Source organism: Suricata suricatta, chromosome 16, assembly GCF_006229205.1.
Source record: "Suricata suricatta isolate VVHF042 chromosome 16, meerkat_22Aug2017_6uvM2_HiC, whole genome shotgun sequence".
NCBI classification, from domain to species: domain Eukaryota; kingdom Metazoa; phylum Chordata; class Mammalia; order Carnivora; family Herpestidae; genus Suricata; species Suricata suricatta.
The window spans coordinates 30,856,883-30,864,787 of NC_043715.1; positions in this window are offsets into that span (position 1 = coordinate 30,856,883).

Below are 7,905 nucleotides of genomic sequence, written 5' to 3' on the forward strand. Positions count from 1 at the left end.
TGGAGAAACAAAGAGTGTCCAAAAGACAGGAGCTATCAGTTTAGGTCGATAGAAAGATATTAGGTTAAAAGAAAACAAAAATTCTCTTTTGCAAGGGTCACCCAGCTCCTGGCTGCTCCCTTCTCTGGATGCATGAAAGAGACCTCTCTGCCTCTGTGAGCAGGAGGCCAGCACACAGAAGAGACAGAACATGGAGAATGAGGTCCCTCATGATAAACCATGGTGGTGTCATTTAAGCCCTTGATCCAGCAAGACCTGAAGCCTCTGTCCTCTTTCACTTGAGCTGCTCTCTCCAAAGACCTAAATGCCAGAGAATGGTAATATATTTTACTTAATTTCATGGCATCCATTTCAAGTCCTGGCTAATCTCCATATCTTTTCTGAGGCAAAGAAAGTGACACCTTTTGGATAGGAAATTGGTTAGAAGGCAATGCATATGAAAGGAATCTTTTCATAAACCAAATAATTCGTTTCTTATACATCTTTTTGATGAAAAATCAGGTACAACCTAGATGCCCAACAAGAGGATTAGTCAAGTAAATTTTCTACATCCATTCAATCAAATTCCATTCAGGCAAAAATTATGACATGGATTGATCATTTTTTAAATGTCATCTACAGAACCTCAAGGTTTCCTCAAAACCTTTTGCGGATGGAAGGGTGTGATTTGAGCACACCAAACTACTAATATCATAATCCTGATTTAACCAGGGCATTGTACTTTGATCTGTTTTTATCTATTTGGCTTCCAGATGGGATTTTCATTGAATGAAGAGTTCCAGGCAACACCCATATGTATGTCATTTCGGTTGAAGATATCCATTGTTTACCTTTTATCCACATGCATAGCACTGAAAGAGTAGCAAGACAGAAGAGTCTGGATTTTATGATGAGCAGATCTGAGAATTATTGTGGCAGACTGGTAATTTGGAGCTCATGTAAAACTGATTCATTGGATTAAGAGGCCAAGTGCAGAGAGGAAAGACCCCAGACTGGGAACAGGGACAGCTGGGTTCTTAGCCCCACGGTGTCACCAGCAGGTGATACGCATGGGTGGCATCCCTCTGGGCTATAGTGTCCTTCTCTTTAAAGGACTGGGGGAGCCTGGGTGGTTCAGTTGGTTAAGAGACTGACTCTTGGTTTCAGCTTGGGTCATGATCTCACTGTTCATGAGATCGAGCCCCATGTCAGGCTCTGCTCTGACAGTGCAGAGCCTGCTTAGGATTCTCTCTCTCCCTCCCTCTCTCTGCCCCTTTTTCATTCAGGTGCACTTTCTCTCTCTCAAATAAATAAGAATTAAAAATGAAAAAGAAAGAGCAAGAGCTCCGCTTGGATGGTCTCTTAAGACCATCACAGACACACCAGTGTTATTCTGTACTACAGAAAACCTTCTGTGATGTCAAAAAGAAATTTCCCCAAATGCTCACACTCATCCAGTTTGCACATCCATTCCTGACTTCAGCTTTCCTTATGTATTTATAGCTCCTTTCTAAGCCATGAACCAATGATATATGGGTAGAATTAGACTGTGAATAGTATATTTTATTTAATCATCTCAAAAACCTTATGAACTAGGTTTCATCATTCAATATTCATTTGGTAGGGGAAGACATTGAAGCTCAGAGAGGGAAAGGTATTTGCCTATGGTCACACGGACAGTACATGTTCAGAATCAGGAATTGAAGTCCTCAGGTTCTTCTGGTCTTAGCGATTATGTATTCCAGATGCAAAGACTGACAGAGACATCTTTTCAAACCTCAGAGTGATCAGATCTGCAGATTTAGTCCCTACAGGTAGGGATGATATGGAAGAATATACATACTTACATGAATTTTTATGTATTTATAAAACATACAAAGCATAAATATATGTGTAATATTTAAATATTTAAAATATAAATATATGTACATATAATTTATATCTTCATAAACATATATTTTCATATCACATACATAGAAAGAGTTATCTATCTATATATCTCACATAAAATACCTGTACCTCCATAGATATGTCTATAGATATCCATATCTATACATCCATCTAGACATTCACATCATCTATATATAGAGAAAAAGATCTATCATCTCTCTCTCTCTCTCATCTGTCATCTATCAATGGGTGAATAGACAGTTTTTATTCATTTTCATAGAATAGCAGTACTGGAAAAGGTGATAACTGATAGAGTCACCAGCTTGTTCATTCCTTATAGAACTGAGGTCACCCAGTTAGTTGACATCCAATCCAATTCCCAACTAAAACCCCCACATTTAAAATTAAAAATCATAACACTTTAATTATCAGCCTCACGCTATACCCTGACATGCACTTACTATACTCTGTGAGGTCTTAAAACGGTAAAACAAACCAAAAAAAATTTTTTTTTGAAAGCCCATCCTTAAAAAAACCTGTCTCTGAACTTCTGCTCCCCTAATGAACTCATCCGATTTACCAGATGTACAAAAGTGAAACAAATCTGACGTGCAATCAGTTAATCTTCCATCTTTCTTGGCGGGAGCCTCAGCAGCAGCGGGAGGGCAGTCCCCCAGCCTGCAGTGGTGTTACGGATCACAACGGAAGCATATTGTCATCAGATTAATTTTCCAACGCTCCTACCCCAGCCACAAAATCCTGAGAGAATGAGTGTCAAATACACTTAATAATTGCATAATTATGACATCTGTTACTCTCCAGCACCTCTTAGTGGAAAATTAACTGAAGAAATAGCAGGTTCAAAGATGTGTTAACACTCTGATAGCAGATTTAATTGAAATATGACGGGGGAGGATAATGGAGATTAAATTAAGCTCTCAGATAATCATCTGACACAAAGATAATTGAGCCAGCCTCTGCCACGTTGATGAACGCTTCGGAGATGCTGTGTGGGGTGGCATTTCGAGTATCTTCTCCTTCAGGCAAAATGGAATTCTTCTCCCTCCCCCCCTTCTTCTCTCCCTCTCTTGTCATTCAACATTTGTATCCTCCAAATCGATAATGTGAACAGCAACATAATTGGAAATAAAAGATGATCTGAAATCCACAGGAAATTAGGTTGAGGTGTTTGGAGGAAATACAGTCACATCCTGGACACAGAGTGGGTTTTTCTGAGTCCACTGGAAGAGGGACATGTCCCCCCCAGCAGTCTCACTGGGAGTGTTTTTCCAGTGATGCCTCTGTCCTCAGTAGAGAGAATTTCCCATGTGTGAGAAAGGCAGGAGGCTGTAAAGACAACAAAAATTGGGGACACCTGGGTGGCTCAGTCGTTGAGCACCCAACTTCAGCTCCAGTCATGATCCCACGGCTTGGGCTTACAAGTTCGAGCCCCTTGGCAGGCTCTGTGCTGACAGCTCAGAGCCCGAAGCTGGCGTCGGATTCTGTGTCTCCTTCTCCCTCTCTGCCCCTCCCTCACTCATGCTTTCTCTATCTCAAGAATAAATAAATATTAAAAAAAAAATTGGATGAGGCAACAGTCATTTGTGCTTTTCCTTCTTGCCCAGGGAACACTGTCCATGCTTCCTAAGGCAGACTCGGGATAGAGTGTGCGATGAAGAGCCGTCCCCCATGCTGGAGGGCATGGGGTGACCCCAGAGGGCAGCCCGCTCACAGTGGTTGGCAATGAATTTCCTGCCGCGGGGTGGGGGACGCCCTGTGGTGAGCAGCTGGAACAGGAAGTGGGAAGCACAGTTCCAGTTGCTGTCATTGAACGGGTCAGCCTCTGACAGTCCTAGAAAGTAGGGATTCCCTATATCTCCTCTTTGTCTCTAACTCAGGGAACACCCCTCTTGAAGGGCTGTGACTGTTAAGCCACGTATAGAAAATGAGATGGCCCCTAACTCTACCTGTACCCCAGTGACTCAGGGGTTCAGGTTTTGGATTTCTTTTGATTTTTAAGAAAAATTTTTTAATTTATTTTGAGAGAGAAAGAGTGAGTGGGGGGATGGGTACAAAGAGAATCCCAAGCAGGCTCTGCACTGTCAAAACAGAGCCCGAAGCGGGGCTCTATCTCACAAATGATGAGATCATGTCCGGAGCCCAAATCAAGAGTCAGTTGCTTGGGGCACCTGGGTTGACATCTCAGAGCCTGGAGGGTGCTTCCGATTCTGTGTCTTCCTCTCTCTTTGCCCCTTCCTTGTTTTCTCTCTACCTCTGTCTCTTCTCTCTCAAAACTAAAATAAAAAAAACTTAACACACACACACACACACACACACACACACACACACACACACACACACACACACATTAGGTCGCTTAACCAATTGACCCACCAGGTGCCTCTCAGGTTTTGGATTTTACACCAGTGTGATTCATCTGCTTTACCAAAGCGGATCCAAGTTAATGTAGCCACATCTCCTTTAAGAGGACATTTACGTCTCTCCATTACATTTCCCTCTTATTCTCTTCTTCATCCCACCCATGAACCGCACACCTCCCCACCCCCAACCAAGAATGTCCTAGTCACGGGCCACTCCCAATGCAGTGCCATAACTCAGAGGCACCCCCTTGAGGCTGGAAAATGCCACTACATCAGTCCCCTGGAAGTGGGCTCCCTGGCCAACAATCACGAGGGGAAAATGGGGCTCTAAACTGAAAGTAGGGTGGGGATACCTCTCCCTGCAGCCCACAGTGCCAGTCAAGGCTAGAATGAGGGGGTGGGGGCAAGCTCTCTTCCTCTAAGTGTCCCACATCCTGTAGCTCAGATCCTGTCCTTGGCAGGAAGTCCTTCAAAGGACAGTGGAGCCTGAGAGCCAAGGCATTTCCTCCAGATTTGGTGGGAATATCCACTCTCCAAATAGACCTCTTCCCCCACCTGATGCCCCCGACAGCTGGAGTAGGGTCTGAGGTCCAGCGCCTCACAGATGGCAAAGCGCCCCTTTTACTATTCAGCCTTCTCTTTCAAATCTCACTGTGCTTTATTTTCTGAGGCTCATTTCTCCTCCCTATTATTAGTTTCGGGCAGGACCTAGGATTCTGAAAAATCACTGTCATGTTTAAACCTGGGGAGATCGATAGAGATCTTTCTCTGTTCTCATCTCCCTGCCTCCATAAGTAAATGCTCCCGACTGCTGGATTTCAGCAGGAAATTTCATCCTACGCAACCCCCAGCTAATCTCTGATGACAAAGTTTGGAAGATGGCTCTGTCCCATCTGTTCTATAATTTCTGTCCTAAATTGTTAATTTATTGAAGCGTCAAAGAGCAAGGCATCTCATGAGAAGGCAACTTGAAGGGATTGTTTTAATCACCCTCTTGCAGCCAGGTAATATGGCACCAGAAATTCCTTCCAAAGAGAAGATTCTTGACCCTCCTCTGACCTCCCTTTTTATCTGCAAGATGGGTGTGTGGGGCCCATAAATCAATGGAACCCACCTCCCCCTGCCTCTTCTGATGCTGTCACTGACACCGGATTGTTTCAAAGGGGAGACTCTGCCTGGGGAAAATAGTAGAAAACCGTCACGTGTTCACAATGGTGACATGTTTCGTGTCTTTCTACCCCTCTTAAGAATTTCTACAGTTCCTTTGAAAAGTTGCCCATTTTTCAAAACGTGTATCATTTTGTCTTCTGGGGAAAATTGCACAATCAACCCTATGTCTTGCTGAGTCTATAAACCCCTTTTACATATTTCAAAATAATATCTAATTAAAATGTCAAGGTTATAGTTCATGCAGCTGGAGTGGACAAGGCTCCACCTCCTTCCCCAGCCTCTCAAAGTAACATTTAAAATATGTCCTATAATTAGGGGTAATTATAAATTCCAATTAAAAAGAAACCCGCACAATTCTGAAGATATTTTTCTTTGATGTTTCTTGCTTTAATTTATGTGCTCCTGGCACCAAGCTGTCCCAGCCTCCTCGGATATGTTTCCAGACAGAAAAGGCTCCCAAAATTGCAGGGAGAAAGCAGACCAGGTCTAAGAAAAGTAGTAAAGTTCATTAAAAAAGGGTTATTGCATCTATAACTTCTAGACTCGGTGTTCATTGATTAGAGATTAAACATCATCCTTTGTACTACTCAGATTGGGATTTTTAATTAGGATGTCATTATTACACAGATATACTGAATGCCAAATTGATTTCTGAGACCTTTTGAAATAATAGCATTGCTTCTGCAAAATGAAAATCATAATAGATTATTGACTTCTTCAGGAGTTTTGATCCAAGGGCACCTCCCCAATGTCAACATTTTCAATATTTTTAGTTTCATGCAAAGAGACACTCATAATGAGGCTTATATTAAAAGTTTGCACATATTGACTGTGTGTTATTAATGCTGGTGGCATCACATTGATTAGCCTTGAATTATAACAGCAGCAACATTGCTTGTTGCTGAATTGTTTACATACCACCTAGCCTCTGTCTTTTGTTTTTGTTTAATTTAAGAAGTGTTTGTATACACAATGAGTAGCATCCTTGATTCTCAAGATCAAAGGTTCACGAACTTTCTCAATCCCTGCCACCCTTCCGGTCTCAGTAATGTTTCCAGGGTGCTCCTCATTCAAAAAGAGTTCCACTTATGAAGGAGTCAGTTCCAACCAACTTAGTAAGTATTTATGTCCTAATAACTGCATTGGCAGAGTAAAGAATACACAGAAACTGAAAGAAAAATATATTATTTTATTCTCTAATATCCACAATTACTTACTAGTGGATGTCTGCACCTGGTAGGCACTCACAACTTTCTCAAGTCCTGGAATCAGATTCGACACCACATCCTCATTTTCTGTTCCACATCGATCGTGCCTTTCAACCTAGTAGTCGCCAAAAACTCCAATCCACAAAGATGGAATGCCATTCAAAGAAATGTAGTGCGATCTAATGTTGAAACTATGAACTACTAAAAGCTGCTGGTTCACACGGTATCCTGCACATGTTACTGTGTCTTCCTCTAAAATATCAGACAGGACCCCTGTGAATCCACTGTGGCACCCCAAGTGCCCACACCACAGTTGGGGGACCATGGCACTAGATCTAATATTTCTCAATGTCATAGGACCTATGTTGCCCATCTTTATATTCTTGGTGACTCACACAGTAACTCAATATACATTGTTTAAAGAACAGTGCTTTTGTTAGCACTTTTTCTTGTTTAGATCATTTTAATTCAAAGTGGGATAATTTGATAGCGTACACCCAATACACATATCCAGCCTCTGCCAGCACCTGAGGAGGTATTTTCTCACACATGCTCAGAGGGCTTCTGTAGTGGAAATTGGTGGAAAGTCCTCTCTACTTTGAGCTCTTTCATAGAAACTGCTCTGTGAAGAGAGGGAATATTTCTGAGGCTCCAAGATTTTGTCTACACATAGGGAAATACCTCAAAAGTTCCCATAACTGCTCATTCCCTAAGGCATTAAAACATACACAGAGAAGTGAGTGTTTAAATTAAAGAATTCTTTGAACCACTGATCTTATCCCAACATGGATGGAGGTGTCTATGTCCAGAAATGGAGGTTTCCAATCCACCCTTAATCTCCTTCTGACCATGGTGGGTTTTGTCTGTGGGTCCCACCGAAAGGGTACATCTGAATGAATCTGAAGAAACATATTCCACACAATGTAGGACTAGCTGAACAAGAATGCAATTCTGATACAACATGAATGAACCTTGCAAACATCATCCTAAATGAGAGAGATCAGACACAAAAGGCCACATGTTGTATGATTTTATATTTAGGACCTATTTAGAATAGGAGAATTCATAGAGACAGAAAATAGAATCGGGGTTCCCAGGGTCTTTGAGGAGGGAGTGTTGAAGAATTATTGTGTAATGGGTACAGAGTTTTCTGCTTGGGGTGATAAAAATGTTCCGGAAATGGATAACAGTGATGGTTTGCGACTTTGTAAATACACTTACGGCCATTGAATCATGCACTTCAAAATGGTTAAAATTGTAAATTTTCTGTGATGTAA